Consider the following 20,444-nt stretch of genomic DNA (forward strand, 5'->3'; position numbering starts at 1 on the left):
TGTAAATGTATTGCTGCTGGTTGAGATGAAGTTTTCCTCAGGCTCCATCAAGAGTATCAAATTATATTCACAAGATACTGTGAACATAACATTTTAAAGAAAGTAGTCATTCAGTTATAGTGTACCTTAACTGACTTAAAGATGAGTCTTGTCTCTTTAGCGCAGAAGGGACACTGCCCATGCAAAGGAGAATTTTACTTCATTTTGCCAGGCAGAAGCTTATAAAGAAAAGAGAGTAGGAAGCTAACATAATCAGATCAAACTGTTCACTAATATCATCCAGCTCTCTTTCTACTGCTTCTATATAAACCAAGCTACCTTTTTGTATTTTCATGTAAATTTTTTTCTGCGAGAGAATGTGCTGACTAGCTGTATTTCCTTCCTCTTGGCAGATTTATTTCTAATTATGAATTATAGAACTAGCCTTCTGGCTTATCATGGGTCTCTTACAAGTTTCATTAGCATGAGTCAGTTCCCCTGAGTCAGATCAAGTCTGTGTTTAATGGTGGGATTGAATTTCTGGGCTCACAAAGCTGAAAATCTAGTCTCTAAGGACCAGCAGCCCCACAGAGGTATCACATGCCTAGGGACCATAGCTGAATTTCCAACTGAACTTTTAGCATGTCTCTTTAAGTGGAAAAAAAAAAGAAGAAGTATTTGAAAAGCAGGCAATTCCCTTTCAAAAGTTCAGAAAAAGATAAGTTACCTAAGAGGTTAGGTAGGCAAATCCTAAGGGAGAGGCCCTCTCAGCACTATTTCAGTTCTTTCACTTGGCCAGTCTGAAAGTGCAGAGTGAAGCACAAATGTAAGCATTTATTAACTGAATCACATCAACTCAGATAATTATATCTCAGTCAAATCAGGCCACAAAACCTGCATGTCTGCAACTCTAAGAGGGTTAGGGTGGTCAATGCTTACTTTATCAGACAATTACAACTGTCCATCTTATCTGCCTAGATAGATAAAAACTTGCTCCCTCTTAGGTAAGTACAGGCAAATGTTTAAAAAGTACAAAATAAAATTTAGAAAATCGCCATCTGTTCTTTCTAACTTAGGTTAGTGTGGGGATTCTTCAGTTGTCCAAGGTGAGAAATTATATAAACCAATATTTAGAATATACAGAGTCACTTTACAATTTTAAAGACAATGCATTATATACATGTAATTCCAGTTGAGCTATTTAAAATCCTAAAAGACGATGCTGTTAAAGTGCTGCACTCAATATGTCAGCAAATTTGGAAAACTCAGTAGTGACCTAGAAAAGACCAGTTTTCTTTCCAGTCTCAAAGAAACACAATGCCAAAGAATATTCACACTATGGTACAATTGTGCTCATTTCACGTGGTATGAAGGTAATGCTCAAAATCCTTCAAGATAGATTTCAGCAGTATGTGAACCAAGAACTTCCAGGTATACAAGCTCGATTTAGAAAAGGCAGAGGAACCAGAGATCAAACTGTCAACAAACAAGCAAGGGAATTCCAGAAAAAAATCTCTCTCTGCTTCCTTGACTATGCTAAAGGGTTTGGCTGTGTGAGTCACAATAAACTGTAGAAAATTCTTAAAGAGACAGGAATACCAAACCACTTTACCTACCTCCTGAGAAATCGGTAGGCAGGTCAAGATGCAACAGTTAGAACCAGACATGGAACAACGGACTGGTTCCAAATTGGGAAAGGAGTACTTCAAGGCTTTATATTGTCAACCTGCATATTTTACTTCTGTGAAGAGTACATCATGCGAAATGCCAAGCTGGATGAAGTACAAGCTAAAATCAAGATTGCTGGGGGAAATATAAACAACCTCAGATATGCAAATAATACCACTTTAATGGCAGAAAGTAAAGAGGAACTAAAGAGGCTCTTGAAAAGAGTTAAAGAGGAGAGTGAAAAAGCTGGCTTAAAACTCAACATTCAAAACACAAAGATCATGAGTCCCATAACTTCATGGCAAATAGATGGGGGAAAAGTGGAAACCGTGACAGATTTTATTATCTTGAGCTCCAAAATCACTGTGGACAGTGACATGAAATTAAAAGACATCTGACCCTTGGAAGCAACAATGTGACAAACCTAGACAGTGTATTATTAAAAAGCAGAGACATCACTTTGCAAACAAATGTCCATATAGTCAAAGCTATGCTTTTTCCAGTAATCATGTATGGATATGAGAGTTGAACCACAAAGAAAGCTCAGCACCAACAAATCAATGCTTTCAAATTGTGGTACTGGAAAAGACTCTTGAGAGTCCCTTGGACAGGAAGGAGATCAAAGCAGTCAATCCCAGATGAAACCAACCCTGAATATTCACTGGAAGGACTGATGCTGAAGCTGAAGCTCCAATACTTTGGCCACCTGATGTGAAGAGCTAACTCATTGGTAAAGACCCTGATGCTGGGAAAGATTGAAGGCAAAAGAAGAAGGGGCTGTCAGAGGATGAGATGGTTATAGAGCATCACCAACTCAACAGACATAAATTTGAGCAAATTCTGGGAGATAATGGAGGAAAGAGGAGCCTGGCAAGCTACAGTCCATCGAGTCACAAAGAAGTCAGATACAACTTAGTGACTGAACAACAACAATGGACACCATATTTCAGCACTAAGATAAGATATGCATTATGTTCTCAGCAACCCAAGAGACATGGAAACCAATCAGATATACTGCAAGTAGTTTTGACTCTTCTCTACATATCAAAGACAACATTGTTTCAATGGACTACTAGAATCTATTTTCTGAAACGCAGCTGGAAAATATGTTAAGTAGCCATAACCATATGAAAAATAATGCTGATACTATTTTATTGGAAGCATTATTTATTTACAAAATATTTTAAATAAGCTGAAAGATACAATAGTGAAACATGTTTGAAAAAGTATTTAGAATCCCCTTTTCTCTTAAGATTTCTTTAACTATTCAGGGTATTTTGTGATTCCAAGCAAATTTTAGCATTTTTTCTATTTTATGCAAAATGTCACTGGAATTTTGACCAAGATTGCATTGAATTTGTAGATTACTTTGGGTATTATGGACATTTTAACCCTTCCAATCTATGAACATGGGATATATTTTCCATTTATCTATGTCTTCTTCAATTTACTTCCTCAGTGTTTTATACTTTTCAGTGTACAGAACTTTCACCTTCTTGGTTAAATTCTTTTCTAAGTATTTCATTCTTTTTGATGCTTTCATAAATGGAATAGTTTACTTAATTTCTTTTTTGGATAGATCATTGTTAATATATAGAAGCACAACTGGTTTCTGTATGGTGCTTGTATCTTGAAACTTTACTGAACTTGTTTGTCAGTTCTAATAGTTTTTGGTAGTGTCTTTGGGGTTTTCTATATAAAAGATCAAATCATCTAGAAAAAGAGACAGTTTTACTTCTTCCTTTCTACTTTGAAAGCTTTTGTTTCTTTTTCTTGCCTTATTACTTTAGCTAGAACTTCCAGTACTACATTGAATGGAAACGGTGAGAGTAGGCATCCTGTTTTGCTCCTGATCTTAGAAGAAAAGCTTTTAGTTTTTCACCATTGAGTATGATCCTAGCTGTGGGCTTGCCATAGATAGCCTTTATTATGTTCAGTTACATTCTATCTACACCTAATTTGTTGGGTTTTTTTCACTAAAGGGTGTTGAATTTTGTCAAATGCTTTTTCTACATCTCTTTAGATGAGTATATGACTTTTATCATTTCTTTTGTTAATGTAATCTATTAAGTTTATTGAACAAGAGAACAAACCTGGAAGCATCACACTTCCTGATTTCAAACTCTATTAAAAAGTTGTAGTAATCAAAGCACTATGGTTATGTCATAAAAAGGCATATAGATCAATGAAACAGAATAAACACCGAGAAATAAACCCATGAATATTTGGTCAAGGAATTTTCTACAAAGGTCCCAAGAATATACAATGAAGAAATGATAGTCTCTTTAATAACTGGAAAACTTAATAAATGAACAAATGGAGTTGGGAAAACTGTATAGCCACGTGCAAAAAAAAGAAACTAGACACCTATCTCACATACATATACAAATGTCAACTCAAAATAGATTAATGACTTAAATGTAGGCCTGAAACCATAAAACTTCTAGAAGTAAATATAGGGGGAAAATTCCTTGACATTAGGTTTTGGCAAGAAGTTTTTTGGATTTGATACCAAAACAAAGACAACAAAAGAAAAATCATTTAGTGGGACTAAACCAAATTTAAAAATGTCTTCCCAGCAAAAAACAAACAAAAATCAACAAAATAACAAAACAGTATACAAAACGGAGAAAATATTTGCAAGTCATCTATGTGAAAAGGGGTTAATATCTAAACTAAATTAAAAATTCATAAAGTAAACAGCAAAAAAAAAAAAAAAAGACAACCTAATTAAATAATAGCAAAGGCCCTGAATTTAACCTAATTAAAACATGTCAGGTTCTGACATTTTCCAAAGAAGATATACAAATGGCCAATTGGTATATGAAAAGGTGCTCAGCATTACTAGTCATCTGAGAACCACAAATCAAAACCACAATGAAACACCACCTCAAACCTGTTAGAATGCCTATTATCAAAAAGACAGAGATAATAGATGTTGGAAAGAATGTAGAAAAAGAGAACCCTTGTATGCTATTAGTGGGAATGTACACTGGTATATCAATTATGGAAAATAGTGTGGAGTTTCCTCAAAAAAATTAAAAATAGAGCTATTAGCAATCTCACTTCTGGGTGTATAGCTACAGTAAATGAAATCACTGCATTGAAGAAATACCTGTATTCCCATGTTTGCTGCAACATTATTTAAAACGGTCAAGATATGGAACAACCTAAGTGTCTGCTGACAGATGAATGGGAAAATGAGATATGCACACACAGACACACACACGAACATTGTTCATCCTTAAAAAAGAAGGAAATCCTATCATTTTTGCAAATAGGTGAACCCGGAGGACATTATGCTAAGTAAGATAAGACAGGAAAAGACACATACTAGGACTTTGCTGGTGGTATAGTGGTTAAGAATCTGCCTCCTAATGCAGGGGACCCAGCTTTGATCCCTGGTCAGAGAATTAAGATCCCACATGCCTTGGGGCAACTAAGCCCTTGAGCCACAACCAGAGAAGCTCACACACCACATCAAAGAACCCACAGGCGGCAGTGAAGACCCAGCTCAGCCGAAATTTTGTACAAAAGAAGACAAATACTCTGTTATCACTTATATGTAGAATATTTTTAAAAAAAAGTTGAGCCAGAAGTATAATGGTGAGAGAGGTAGAAGAAATGGAGTGAGGTTGATTAAATGGTACAGACTTTCAGTTACAAGATGAGTAAGTTCTAAGGATCTCTTGTATAGTATGGTGACTCCAGCGAATGGTTGTGTTAACCACTAATACCTTGACTGTAGGAATCACTTAAAAACACATATATAAAATTATCACATTGTATAATATAAATGTTTTATAATTTTACTTGTCAATAATACCTCAGTAAAGCTGGAAAAAAATTAAATAAAATAAAATTAAATTAAATTAAATAAAATCAAATAAAATTCCCTTTTCTGATTATCATGGTACATTTTTCCAAGTCTTAGAATAGTTCATGCCAAATCCAAATCTCTTTCCTTCATGGGGATGATGCTGAATCAGGTCAAGTGGAATAAGAGGATTATAGGTGTATTTCTGCTAATGGATTTAACAATCTGGCCTCAATCATTTTGAATCCCATAAGTCAAGATAAGAAATATTGGGTAAAGGTGTGGACATGATATTAGGAACAAAGAAAACTGTCTCAGAGTGATGTTATATGATTTATTAAATACACACATGCATATAGTTCTAATATGAGTGTAAGCTATACCAGGAGCATGAAAATTAATCAGTAAAGATTTCAGTTCACTAACAGTTACAAATGCCACATCTACCAAAATACCGCATAATGATGAATTGTTACTTTGATGACAAAATCATTATATAGGTAATATAGACAACAAGAAGAGATGTCTAGACAGGGAAAAAATTAACCATTCTTTAATTTCATAGGAAACCATTGCCAAAATGAAGAGGAGTCGACTATTGCTGCTGTTGTGTAAAGTGTGTGAACTGATGGTCCCTCTAAAAGAAAGATGACGGCCAGGAGTTTCTATTCTAGGCAGTCTACACATCTTTTTAATGGCAAGAAGTCCTTTCTTGAATCTGAATTGTAGACAGTGAGGGTGCACTGCCCCCAGGTGTCTGCACTAGGATTTATTGGATTAAGAAAAGCATTATTTTTTGCTCAAGGCAAATGGGCCTTCAAGAAAAAGAAATTTGTATTTTTTATCATCGTATTTTATTGCTTCTTGGCCTTTTGGCTAAGATCAAGTGTAGTATCATCGTATTTTGTGTTTTTTATTAGAGCTTTGGTTCTTTCTTCATTTGTATCACAAAAGATAAAAACGAAAATACTGAAGTAGCATAATCCTCTTGAAGAGAACTGAAGAAATTGAAGAAACTATAATTGCAGGTATATTTCAATGAAAGTTCTTTATTTGAATTTCTTTATCACACAAATATAATAGGGCATCTATCACATTGAAAGCTTTTATGGTGTAGGTAAAAATGTTGAATTGTGTTGAGAAACCAACTATCTTAAATCATATGCCAGAGAAATAAACAATTTCTTTTAAACAAAATAACAAACAATTTCTTTTAAAAACCTAACCCTCCTAGGACTTTCTGTCCATGCATCAAATTATATATTTGAAGATATATATATATACACACACACATATATGTATATTCAAAGTTAGATCAACAGTAATGTATACTGCCTTTTTAATGCATGCAATATATTTTTCTAAATGCTTTCATGTGCATTATAACACCTGATTTCATCTTGGAATCTGGAATCAGTAATCCAGCAAAATGAGTCAGACATGTTCCAAAAAGGGAGTAGTATTGTAGCATTTTAAGTATATATTCAAATGCTAATACCCAAGACTATTACTTCATAACACAGACCCTTAGAAAATGAAACATTCCACCTACATTTTATTCTCCTGAAACAGCCACTACTGTTCCTACTTCTAAGGACATGCAAGTATGAGAATAATTTCAAAATTCTGCCAACCCACTTCATTTTTCTTAAAAGGCAGTACACATTATCTCTAAGAAGTTTGCAGAAATAAAATTAATGAAGTTTAATTCTGCAAAGTTGCAAATGTACCAAAAATTAATCCTAGATACATACACAGGTACAATAAAAATGACCAAATAGTCCTTGCTCATTTAGTTATTTAAATTTGAAATAAAACAGACTTGAACTTCTACCCCTGTTGACTGAAGTATATAGTCTTTGACCATGGTCAGTATATGTCAAAGGTTGTCCCCACTGGTTTATCAACTAGTTTCAATACAGAACTCTACTTCAGTCTCTCAGACTTCAATTTTCTCAGCACCTGACAATAAAGATTCTAAAAATTCTTGCTCAAAGGAATAACAGAAACAAGTTTGCTTCATGTGTGTGTGTTTAGTCACCCAGTCATGTCCGACTCTTTGGACCCCATGGACTGTAGCCCACCAGGCTCATCTGTTCATGGGGATTCTCCAGGCAAGAATACTGGAGTGAGTTGCCATGCTTTCCTCCATGGGATCTTCCTAACCCAGGGATCGAACCCAGGTCTCCTGCATTGCAGCCGGATTCTTTACCCTCTGAGCCACCAGTTCAGTTCAGTTCAATTGCTCAAGTCATGTCCGATTCTTTGTGACCCCATGGACTGCAGCATGCCAGGACTGCCTGTCCATCACCAACTCCTGGATCTTGCTCAAACTCATCTCCATTGAGTCAGTGATGCTATCCTACTATCTCATCCTCTGTCATCCCCTTCTCCTCCTGCCTTAAATCTGTCCCAGCATCAGGGTCTTTTCAAATGAGACAGCTCTTCGCATGAGGTGGCCAAAGTATTGGAGTTTCAGCTTCAACATCAGTCCTTCCAGTGACACCCAGGAGTGATCTCCTTTAGGATGGACTGGTTGGATCTCTTTGCAGTCCAAGGGACTCTCAAGAGTCTTCTCCAACACCACAGTTCAAAAGCATCAATTCTTTGGCACTCAGCTTTCCTTAGAGTCTAACTCTCACATCCATACATGACTACTGGGAAAACCAAAGCTTTGACTAGACGGACCTTTGTTGGCAAAGTAATGTCTCTGCTTTTGAATATGCTGTCTAGGTTTGTCATAGTTTGTCTTCCAAGGAGATAGCGTCTTTTAATTTCATGGCTGCAGTCACAGTCCACATATGTAAATTATGAGTGATAATAATTTCTCATTTATCTCATAAATTAATTTGTTAGAATGAAGTAGTTAAAAACTGATAAAATGGCAAGTCCTATAAGAACAAGGTTATATTCAAATTAAAATTTTTGTAGAGGACTTAATCTCTCCCCTTCTGTGGATATCTCTAAATGTAATTCAGAACGCCTAAGTGGAAAATGGTTGCAATATTTGACTATTTACACTTTAAAACTATTGTAAAATAAAATAACATATAAAATAAATGGCCCAATAGAAAATACATTATGATTATCATAGATAAGCCACCAGGGAAACCCTCACAAAAATATCCTAATAGCCAAAATTGCAAGAAAGTGGTGTTGAATAAATCAAGCAAATGCAAATTGAACTACATACATTTCTGTCTCTGTTTTCCACAGCACAAGGACACATATTAGAATACTGCATAAGAGCCTCTGCTTGCAACAGATCAGGAGCTAGTAAGGCTTTTTTTGTTTGTTTTTGGAGAACAATTTGATAATATTTATTAAAACAAATATGCATAACCTTTGATAGAACAATTCCATTATCAGTAAATTCTCCAAAAGTATAAAAAATATGCCTAATGTAGCATTGCTTGTTCAACTGAAAAAAGTTGAAAACAATCTAAATATTCATTAATAGAGGAGATTCTATCTAATTAATACATTAGAACCTTCTACCAAGTGATGAATGTAAAGGAAATGTTCATATAATATTTAAATATCTCTGAGAAATACAGTAAATTAAAGATAATGAAAGAAAATAATGAGGAAAACATATTAATAAAACAGATACAAACATGCACATATACATGCTCTTGTGCTAGTACTATTTATGTGCTAGATCAAAACAGAGAGAGAGAATATACAAGCTAAACCATTATCCTGAAAGGAAAACTGTGAATTGTACAGTGCTTACATATTGTACAAAAAAAATATATAGATGTGTATCATTTGAGACAAACTAAACCAGACAGATGGGATTGAAAAAGACACTGGGCTCTATTTTATTCATTTAACCAACAAGGTTGTTATTAATTAAGATCAACTGTATGGGTTTTCCAGGTGGCATAGTGATAAAGAATCTGCCTGCCAATGCAGGAGATGCAAGAGACACCAGTTCGATCCCTGGGTCAGGAAGATCCCCCGGAGGAGGGCATGGCAACCCACTCTAATATTCTTGCCTGGAGAATCCCCATGAACAGAGGAGCCTGGAGGGCTACAGTCCATGCGGTCACAAAGAGTCGGACGTGACTGAGTGACTGAGCAGGCATATACAAAAGTATACATGGTATATCAAAAAAAAGGATAAATGTCATAAAACATGTGCCTTAATGACTAAAAAAGAGAGAGTACAACAAAGATTAAGTATCTGGACTATACTAAATGCTATTCTTCCCAGGAAGAATGAGTATTTTTGTTTATCTATATTTTATTTATTTACCCATTTATTAAACACTTTTTAAATATGTCCTAAGTACCCGGTTTCCTGCATGCCCTTGGACACAGCCAGATAGAATAATAGCTAGTCTTTAAGGTTCCACAAGTTAGTGAAAGGAAAAGCCACGAAACTTTGCCCTGAAAGATCAGAAGAAATTTGACTGAGCTTAAAGACAATTTTGGGTTCTTCAGGAGGATCACAATAGGGATGGACATCTACATATGAAAGCAAGAGGACATGAAATAGCATGACCTACTCTGCTTTAGCCCCATGCTTTTGTCTGGGGATCTGAAGATTAACAGAACACAGGGAAGAGATAAGTAGGTTGTGTGAGAGTGGAGTGTTTGTGGCAGCTGTGGATATCAGAGTGGAAAAAGGGTCAAGTCATGTCAAGAAGTATTAACAAATGGTCTTAGAAAACAATGAGATATTGGGTATAAGAAGGAGGAATGATGCCGAGTCTTAAGATTTTTTTTTAAATTTTGACACCAAGAACTAAAGGGGATAAGCAGGTAGAGAAACTAGTTTGGAGAAACATGAGTTTTGTTTTCAATATGGTAAATCAAAGCTGTCTCTTCAGAGTGAATCTTTGTAAACAGGTGGACACAAGGAAATAAAACTAAATAAAAAGGTAGTACTGAGAGTTATCAGTATAAGTGGAAGTTTATGCCAGAGTGTAAAATGGTGAGCCAAGTTAAATAAAATAGGGTAAAATGGGAAGGGAGTAAAGAATGGAGTTCTGAGCAAGACCAACTAATACACAGAGGATACATTAGAAAATATCTACAAAGGAAACAAACTGGACTAGTCTTCAAAACAAATTTCCAAATAGCTATTGAAAAAACTGTAAGATTAATTAGGAAAAGGAAGTAAGGAGTAAAAGAGAGTGGTAACTAGCTGGGGAGGTCCCACTGACCCTAAACTAATAGTATCTGATTTCTAGGAAAAGAAAGCAGACATGCAGTCAAAATTAAAGGAATTGGATGTACATTCACTAGGAATGCCAAGTCCTAGGATTCCTACAGAAAAGAGGTTTTCCTCATGTGAGATACTCATGTGCTTAGTAATACACATGTTTTAGGTGTGCAGTTTTTATGAAGCTAAGAAGAAAATACATAGAATAAAAATATTTGAAGTTCCTTGATTTTTTCCAACAGAGATTTGTCCTTGTGTTTTATGATCTTGTTCTCCCATTTCTCAGTTTTCAGTTATATATAAAGTAGGCATAGGTATTCTTGAAATTGAAACATGAACAGAGCAGAGTCCAGAAATCAACATCTGATTTTTTAACAAAGGTGCAAAGGCAATTGAATGAATGAAGTAAGCATGATCTTTTCAATAAATGATGCTAAAACTATCGATGTCCATATGCAAAAGTGAAAAAAGGTACCTAGATGGAGATCTCATATCTTAGACACACACATACACCACTCAGAGTGGGTAACAGACCTAATGTAAAATGTAAAATTACAAAATTTCTAGAAGAAAATGTAGGAGTCAAATTATGTAAATTTGAGTTTTGAGATGAGTTTTTAGGTATAATATCAAAATGATCCATGAAATAAAAAAGGTAAGTTAGACTTAACTAAAATTAAAACCTTTTGCTCTGCAAAAGTCATTCTTAAGAGAATGAAATGACAAGACAAATTATGGACTAGGAGGCAATATTTGCAAAACATATGTGACAAAGGACTTATCCAAAACATGCAAAGAACTCTTAAAACTCAGCAATAAGAAAATGAACAACGTGGTTAAAATTAAGCAAAAAATCTAAGGAGGTATCTCACCAAAGAAGATAAACAAATGGCAAATAAGCATATGAAAAGATGTTTCACAACTTTTCTCCTTAAGGAAATTCAACTTAAAGCAACAATGAGATACTATCACACACTTATTAAAATGGCTAAATTCCAAAACCAGACAAAGCCAACTGCTGGCAAGGATATGCAGCAACAGAAACTCTCCTTCATTGCTTATGGGAACACAAATGGTACAACCACTCTAGATGGCAGTTTGCAAGTTTCTTACAAAACTAACAGTGGTCTTATCATGCTGCTGCTGCTAAGTCACTTCAGTCGTGTCCGACTCTGTGCGACTCCATAGACGGCAGCCCACCAGGCTCCGCCGTCCCTGGGATTCTCCAGGAAAGAACACTGGAGTGGGTTGCTATTTGGACGACAAAATTCCATTAGATATTTACCCAAATGACTTACCCATGTACATCCACATAGAAATCTACAGCAAATGTTTAGAGCAGTTTTATACATGATCATTGGTTAATGATAATGTGTTGATATTGGTTCATTAACTGTATGACACATACACAATACTAATGGAAGGTATTAATAATAGGAGATACTGCATATGGGGTATACAGCAACTCTGTACTAACTGAATCTTTTATGTAAATCTAAAGCTTTCTAAATTTAAATGTTTACTTCAAAAAGTAACTTTGACATGGGATAGAACCTTTTTTTATAAAACACTGAAGTTCAAATAATAGTTATTAGTGACTAATCTAATTCAGGTAACGTGATTCTCTGCGACACTAGCCCACCATCTTCTAAGTCTGCTACTTTCCAAATAAATTTGCCATTCCTTGACCCAACAACTTGTCTCTTGATTGATTGATTGACCTGTAGTGTGGTAAGTAATAAGATCTTAAACTCAGTAACAAATCTACCTAGAAATCTATAGGCAACCCTGAGAAAAATGTTCTCTGTTTGGAGGAAGGGGTATCAGAGAAAGGAAAAAGACAAAGGAAAGTTTCAGAGTAAACAGCTAAATAAAGCACAGATGAGATAGAAAAGATGCAGGCCCTGAAAAAAAACTGAGAGCTCCCCCCCACTTCAGATTGGAATCTCTATATTTAACAAAGAACATGATGAAATCTTAGAGTCATTGCTATAGTAGTAGTTGTCACTGGCTCAAGTATAAGTGTGGTGAGATTAAAGAATGAGGCTGTTGTTCTCGCCCAAGTTAAGAAATGAGTCTTTCTAGTCTCATTTTATTTCAAACTTTTTTTGAGAGTTTAATAGTGAGAAGTAAAATTCTTTGCTGAGAAGTAATTAAAACTATACAGCTAATTAAATAAAAACAGATTGGAAAATAAGCACATTTTTAGTATACTGAGCTTGTGAATTTACTGCAAAATATATGCACTGGGAAAACAGCTTTGCTATGAATTAATCCCCAGTGAGCTTTTAAACTAAAATCATTTACAACCAAATTCAATTTTTAAGAAGTCATTAAGCTTCTCTTGAATAAGATGTTTATTTGAATATTGCTTCTATTAAGTATTCATAAAAAAACCCTAACATTTAATCTGGCATAGTACCTAATTGCGGAGAAGGCAATGGCACTCCACTCCAGTACTCTTGCCTGGAAAACCCCATGGACAGAGGAGCCTGGTAGGCTGCAGTCCATGGGGTCGCTAAGAGTCGGACATGACTGAGCGACTTCACTTTCACTTTTCACTTTTCTGCATTGGAGTAGAAAATGGCAACCCATTCCAGTGTTCTTTCCTGGAGAATCCCAGGGACGGCAGAGCCTGGTGGGCTGCCGTCTATGGGGTCGCACAGAGTCAGACACAACTGAAGCGACTTAGCAGCAGCAGCAGCAGCAGTACCTAATTGAAATAGAGGCCAGATATCAAGGTTATAGTAATCACTGACACTAATTGACTTTGAAAACTTTGGTAAATCAATTACTAGTGTGAGTCAACCCCACTCATAGTTCATATAAAAAGCTATTTCTGTCCCACCAATCACAGAATTGTATTAAAGTTCTAGAAAATCCAGTGTTTAAAATATACAACATGTAAGTGTATCTTGTAAAATTTAAAAATGGCTAAGTAATATAAATTGAAAAGAATAATCCAAAATAATAAGAGATATTTAACCAACTTCTAAATTATAGTAAATATCCACTACTTACTAGACAGATAGCTTTTAGGAGGAGTAGTCATATAAACTGAATTAAGTTTTTAAAAAAAGCTTTAGGAAGTGATTCATTAAAATATCTTAGCCATTAAAATTTCCTGGTAAATCCCACGTCCTGAGAACTAATCATGTCCATTTTAATTTTCAGGTATATGTTGAAAATTTCAACTTTATAATAATACAACAATTAATTTTATTTATTGACGCTCTTTTAAAATATACAGGCACAATTTTTTAAATTTCATAAATATCATTTGATCTAGAGAAATTAAAATAAGAATCTATTTAAACTGAAAAGACACTTTCAATACTGAATAAAAATCAAATATATACAGTAAAATAAATGGACTATAAAGAGTTCCATGTTACTTTGACAATATTATTTTATTTTAGCATAAAACTACAAAATCCAAAGGTCAAGAGATAGACAATCTACCAGATTGATAATACACCAATTTACAAAAATTATCTAGGCAGTACTAATAAATACTGTAGCTACAATAAATTAACTGAAGCGCCAAGGAATGCCAAGAGCCCAAATTCCCACCAGAGATGTTCAATCATAAATGAGCATGTAAGCCCCAGTCTAGGACTCTAAAATTAGACCAATTTCTAATTATTACATTATATTATGTATACACCAACTGGTCTGATCCCCTGAAATAAACATGGACTCTTCCTTTTTCTGAAATCCATAGTAGTTGGCATTTCTTATTACATTCTATCTTATTTTATAGCAATTGTTTCCTCAAATTATTTGATCACAAACCTGTCTGGCTTTTCTTTTTTATGGTTTGCTTTTTTTTCCAAGTTATCATCTAAAATAAGATGTTCTTTGAAAAACATTTGGGAAGTGGTTATTTGCAACCACTGCTGTATTCATCTAAAGATGACTTGAAGAACACACTTGAAAAATGCGCCATGCCCAAAGATAGAAATATAGATCAATGGAACAAAATAGAAAGCCCAGAGATAAACCCAAGCACCTATGGACACCTTATCTTCGACAAAGGAGGCAAGAATATACAATGGAGAAAAGACAATCTCTTTAACAAGTGGTGCTGGGAAAACTGGTCAACCACTTGTAAAAGAATGAAACTAGAACACTTCCTAACACCATACACAAAAATAAATTCAAAATGGATTAAAGATCTAAATGTAAGACCAGAAACTATAAAACTCCTAGAGGAAAACATAGGCAAAACACTCTCTGACATAAATCACAGCAGGATCCTCCATGACCCACCTCCCAGAATAGTGGAAATAAAAGCAAAAATAAACAAATGGGACCTAATTAAAATTAAAAGCTTTTGCACAACAAAGCAAACTATAAGCAAGGTGAAAAGACAGCCTTCAGAATGGGAGAAAATAATAGAAAATGAAGCAACAGACAAACAATTAATCTCAAAAATACACAAGCAACTCCTGTAGCTCAATTCCAGAAAAATAAACGACCCAATCAAAAAATGGGCCAAAGAACTAAACAGACATTTCTCCAAAGAAGACATACAGATGGCTAACAAACACATGAAAAGATGCTCAACATCACTCATTATTAGAGAAATGCAAATCAAAACCACAATGAGGTACCATTTCACACCAGTCAGAATGGCTGCTACCCAAAAGTCGACAAGCAATAAATGCTGGAGAGGGTGTAGAGAAAAGGGAACCCTCTTACACTGTTGATGGGAATGCAAACTAGTACAGCCACTATGGAGAACAGTGTGGAGATTCCTTAAAAAACTGGGAATAGAACTGCCATATGACCCAGCAATCCCACTGCTGGGCATACACACCGAGGAAACCAGAATTGAAAGAGATGCGTGTACCCCAATGTTCATCGCAGTACTGTTTACAATAGCCAGGACATGGAAGCAACCTAGATGTCCATCAGCAGACAAATGGATAAGGAAGCTGTGGTACATATACACAATGGAATATTACTCAGCCATTAAAAAAATACATTTGAATCGGTTCTATTGAGATGGATGAAACTGGAGCCCATTATACAGAGTGAAGTAAGCCAGAAAGAAAAACAACAATACAGTATACTAATGCATATATATGGAATTTGAAAGATGGTAACGATAACCCTATATGCGAGACAGAATAAGAGACACAGATGCATAGAACAGTCTTATGGACTCTGAGGGAGAAGGTGAGGGTGGGACGTTCTGGGAGAATAGCATTGAAACATGCATATTATCATATGTGAAACAGAACACCATTCCATGTTCGATGCATGAGACAAATGCTCAGGGCTGGGGCAATGGGATGACCCAAAGGGATGGGATGGGGAGGGAGGTGGGAGGGGGGTCCAGGAAGGAGAACACATGTAAACCCATGGCTGATTCATGTCAATGTATGGCAAAAACTACTACAATATTGTAAAGTAATTAGCCCCCAACTAAAATAAATAAATTTATTAAAAAAAAAAAGTGCCATGCCTTATTCATAGATGTGTACAGTGCTGGATTTAAAGTGTCAGGTACACAACATATGACATTATTGAAAAGCATTCACCAGTAAATTCTGCTTCTCATTTGAAGAATTTAGTAGGCATAGCATTTTGAAATATGATAATTTAATGTTCAGAAAGACTAAAAAAATCTAAAAAATACCATGTATCAATTTAAAGTATAGTGAAAGTATTTAAGACAAACTTAAAGAACTTAAAAATTAATTATTTTAGAAATGATGTAGTCTTAATGCCACCATTTAGTAGAATACATATAATAAATAAAATATTTTTATTTTTAAACTTTTATTTACATATAAAAAAACTTTGTGAAATAGTTCTTTAACTTTACAGTAGACTTTATGTTCATTTAAAGATACAGGTGTAAAATATAGAGGTTTAAATATTATTTTAATTTAAATATATTGGGTGTGAAATAAACAACAAAGTGTTCAGAATTAAAAATTGTAAAATATCAACATCTCACCAAAATGGCTAAAATTTAAAAGACTGACAATACCAAGTGCTGATGAAAATTTGAGTAACTGAAATGTTTTGATAGCAGAAAGTAAAATGGTAAAACCACTTCAGAAAACTACTTAAATATCTTAAAAAATCAACACCTATATCTCAAAAACTCAATCATAAAGACATACATCCAATTGAAATAAATACATGTCCATCAAAAGATAAGTACAAAAGCTGGAATAACCAAAATATCTATCAAAAGTTAAATAAATACATTGTTGCTTATTGTTTATTCAAGGCATTCTAAAAAACAAAGAAAAAGAATGAACTACTGCCATATGCAATGACATGGAGAAACCTCACAGACATAATGTCATGATGGAATAGAACTAATAACAAACTAACACTACAGTGGATGCAGATTTTCAGATATTGGGCAACAGGTAGTAAAGAGATAAAAAATGAAGTGAGCCCCACAGTGTGGTCCATGACTAGTGGTACTCTATGCTCAGTGATGGACAACAGAGTGATTGTCTCACTCAGCTTTGGAGACAGAAATTGGAATCTGGGGACAAAAGAGGAGGCTGGGAAGGGTACCAGAGAGAAAGCATCTCCAAATGAGAGAACTAGGGAGTCTAATGACAGTGATCATATGATTAATCATCTAAACTATTTTGGGGAACAAAAGACCATGCTATTAATAATTATGACAGGACAACACATATAAATCTGACATGTCTTTAGCAAACAGGTATAATCAACCCACTTCCATTCTCCTTGTTTCCACAAAGAATTTCTGTTGAAAGTTGGTCTTAAACATTATTCTGAAACATATTGGTTGTCTCTGTTGGAGGCTCTTTTCCAATGAATATTCAGGACTGATCTCCTTTAGGATGGACTGGTTGGATCTACTTGCAGTCCAAGGGACTTGCAAGTGTCTTCTCCAACACCACAGTTCAAAAGCATCAATTCTTTGGTGCTCAGCTTTCTTTATAGTCCAACTCTCACATCCATTTATGACTACTGGAAAAACCATCACTGACTAGATGGACCTTTGTAGGCAAAGTAATGTCTCTGCTTTTTAATATGCTGTCTAGGTTAGTCATAACTTTTCTTCCAAGGAGCAAGTGTCTTTTAATTTCATGGCTGCAGTCATCATCTGCAGTGATTCTGGAGCCCAAAAATATAAAGTCTGTCACTGTTTTGATTGTTTCCCCAACTATTTGCCATGAAGTGATGGGACTGGATGCCAAGATCTTCGTTTTTTGAATGTTGAATTTTAAGACAACTTTTTCACTTTCCTCTTTCACTTTCATCAAGAGGCTCTTTAGTTCTTCTTTGCTTTCTGCCATAAAGGTGGTATCATCTGTGTATCTGAGGTTATTGATATTTCTCCTGGTAATCTTGACTCCAGCTTGTGCTTCATCCAGCCAGGCATTTCACATGACGTACTCTGCATTTAAGTTAAATAAGCAGGGTCACAATAAACAGCCTTGACGTACTCCTTAACCAGTCCATTGTTTCATGCCCAGTTCTAACTGTTGCTTCCTGACCTGGATACAGATTTCTCAGGAGGCAGGTAAGGTGTTCTGGTATCCTAATCTCTTTCAGAATTTTCCACAATTGGTTGTTATTCACACAGTCAAAGGCTTTGGCGGAACCAATAAAGCAGAAGTAGATGTTTTTCTGGTATTCTCTCGCTTTTTCGATGATCCAACGGACGTTGGCAATTTGATCTCTAGTTCCTCTCCCTTTACAAATCCAGCATGAACATCTGGAATTTCAAGGTTCACATACTGTTGAAGCTTGGAGAATTTTGAGCATTACTTTGCTAGCATGTGAGATGAGTGCAATTGTGCAGTAGTTTGAGCATGCTTTGGCATTGCTTTTCTTTGGGATTGGAATGAAAACTGACTTTTTCCAGTCCTGTGGCCACTGCTAAGTTTTCCAAATTTGCTGGCATATTGAGTGCAGCACTTTCACAACATAAATTTTTAGGATTTGAAATAGCTCAACTGGAATTCCATCACCTTCACTAGCTTTGTTTGTAGTGATGCTTCCTAAGGCCCACTTGACTTCGCATTCCAGGATGTCTGGCTCTAGATGAGTGATCACACTATCATAGTTATCTGGATCATGAAGATCTTTTTTGTATAGCTCTTCTGTGTATTCTTGCCCCCTCTTCTTAATATCTTCTGCCTCTGTTAGGCCCATACCATTTCTGTCCTTTATTGTACCCATCTTTGCATGAAATGTTCCCTTGGTATCTCTTATTTTCTTGAAGAGATCTCTAGTTTTTCCCATTCTATCCCATTGTAAGTTTCACAGAGTTGAAATAAATTTCTATGTCCAAGATGGAGCCACTCCATCTTGGCACATCTTTGGTGCCATGTCAGCACCAAAACTTAGATAACTTTGATATCCCTATAAAGCCATTTGATCAGAAATGCAGTATATCCAATCAGCCAATCCCAAATACCAAGCCAACTCTTGGCTCTATACTTGCTTCCCTGTGCTTAATCCATTTTTTTATTTTTCTTATCCTTGCTTCTTATTCTTAACCCTATAAAAAAAAAATTCCTGTTTATGCCCTATTTTGCATTCTCTGGATCCTTGGGAAAGAAGACTGCTCACTTCATAAAATATTGCAAGTACTGAAATGTTAAAAAGAATTTTTTTTAACTTGTGTCAGGCATAAAACACTAGTCCAAACTTTCTACCAAGTGATTTTAGTTTGGGATCCTCATGAAATCTCCACTTCAGTCATGCTGCTCTAAATTTGCATCTCAGCAGACTTCTCTGATAATCTGCCTGCCAATGCAAGGGACATGGGTTCGATACCTGGTCCGGGAAGATTCTACATGTTGTCCAGCAACTAAGCCCGTGTACCACACTCTGGAGCCCACAAGCCACAACTACCGAAGTTCAAGCACTCTAAAGCCCATGTTTGGCAACAAGAGAAGCCACTGCAGTGAGAAGCCCACCCACTGCAACTAGACAGTAGCCTCCTATTCACTGCAACTAGAGAAAGCCTGCACACAGCAACAAAGACTGTGCAGCCAAAAATTAAATAAATAATAAAAGTGGTAGATATGCATCAAAAATAAAATCAATATATTTAGATTTGAGAAAGTACAAATGGTGAATCTCAGAATTTCTCTCCCGTAAGTTTAGCTCTAGTTTTCTTAAGTAAATTGGTGCAGCAATCATTTCATTGTGCCTCCAATTTATCTGCTATGCCAAAATCTAGCACAAGTGATTTGAGCATCTAGTTAGGGAAAGGAGACAGGTTTTCTCTGTACAGCATGTCTCTTCAAGAGAATTGATATTAGAAGGACAGTAAGGGGAGGATCAGAGCTAGCTAAAGAGTATTATTCTATGTAGTAAATAAAAATTTTGAGAATTTCTCCTTGCAAGGACTTGATTTAAACCATCTTTATGTACTGGAGAAGGAAATGGCAACCCACTCCAGTATTCCTGCCTGGAGAATCCCAGGGACGGCGGAGCCTGGTGGGCTGCCGTCTATGGGGTCGCACAGAGTCGGACACGACTGAAGCGACTTAGCAGCAGCAGCAGCATATAGCTCTCACCATAGTTCATGTTTTACATTTATCTATTTATCTGATCTTTCCCTTCAAACTATAAACTCCCTGAGGGCAGGGCCTGTGTCTTCTCTATCTTACAGTTTTTCCACAGCATCTCTACCAATTCTCTTCCTACAGAAGGCCTTTAACTGTGTTTTGAATTAATAACATTGGGTTTTATTCAGGTTTGGAATTTAGAATGCTGCATAATGGTTCTCTTTTTGGAACTCATGCTGCTCTTAATGGAGAGCAGTAAGTAACCAATCCATTA

General features: G+C 35.6%; 1 long non-coding RNA gene and 1 pseudogene across 1 annotated transcript in view; one reads left to right on the forward strand and one right to left on the reverse strand.

Annotated features, from left to right (window-relative positions):
* LOC145517994 (uncharacterized) overlaps nucleotides 1-20,444 on the reverse strand; it is an 84,248-nt gene that overhangs the window by 27,227 nt on the left and 36,577 nt on the right. The gene's annotated exons all lie outside the window — the stretch shown is intronic.
* Nucleotides 6,321-6,452, forward strand: LOC145519207 (U2 spliceosomal RNA; annotated as a pseudogene).

This window comes from Giraffa tippelskirchi, chromosome 8 (assembly GCF_054371585.1).
Source record: "Giraffa tippelskirchi isolate mGirTip1 chromosome 8, T2T-mGirTip1v1.2.pri, whole genome shotgun sequence".
Classification (NCBI taxonomy): domain Eukaryota; kingdom Metazoa; phylum Chordata; class Mammalia; order Artiodactyla; family Giraffidae; genus Giraffa; species Giraffa tippelskirchi.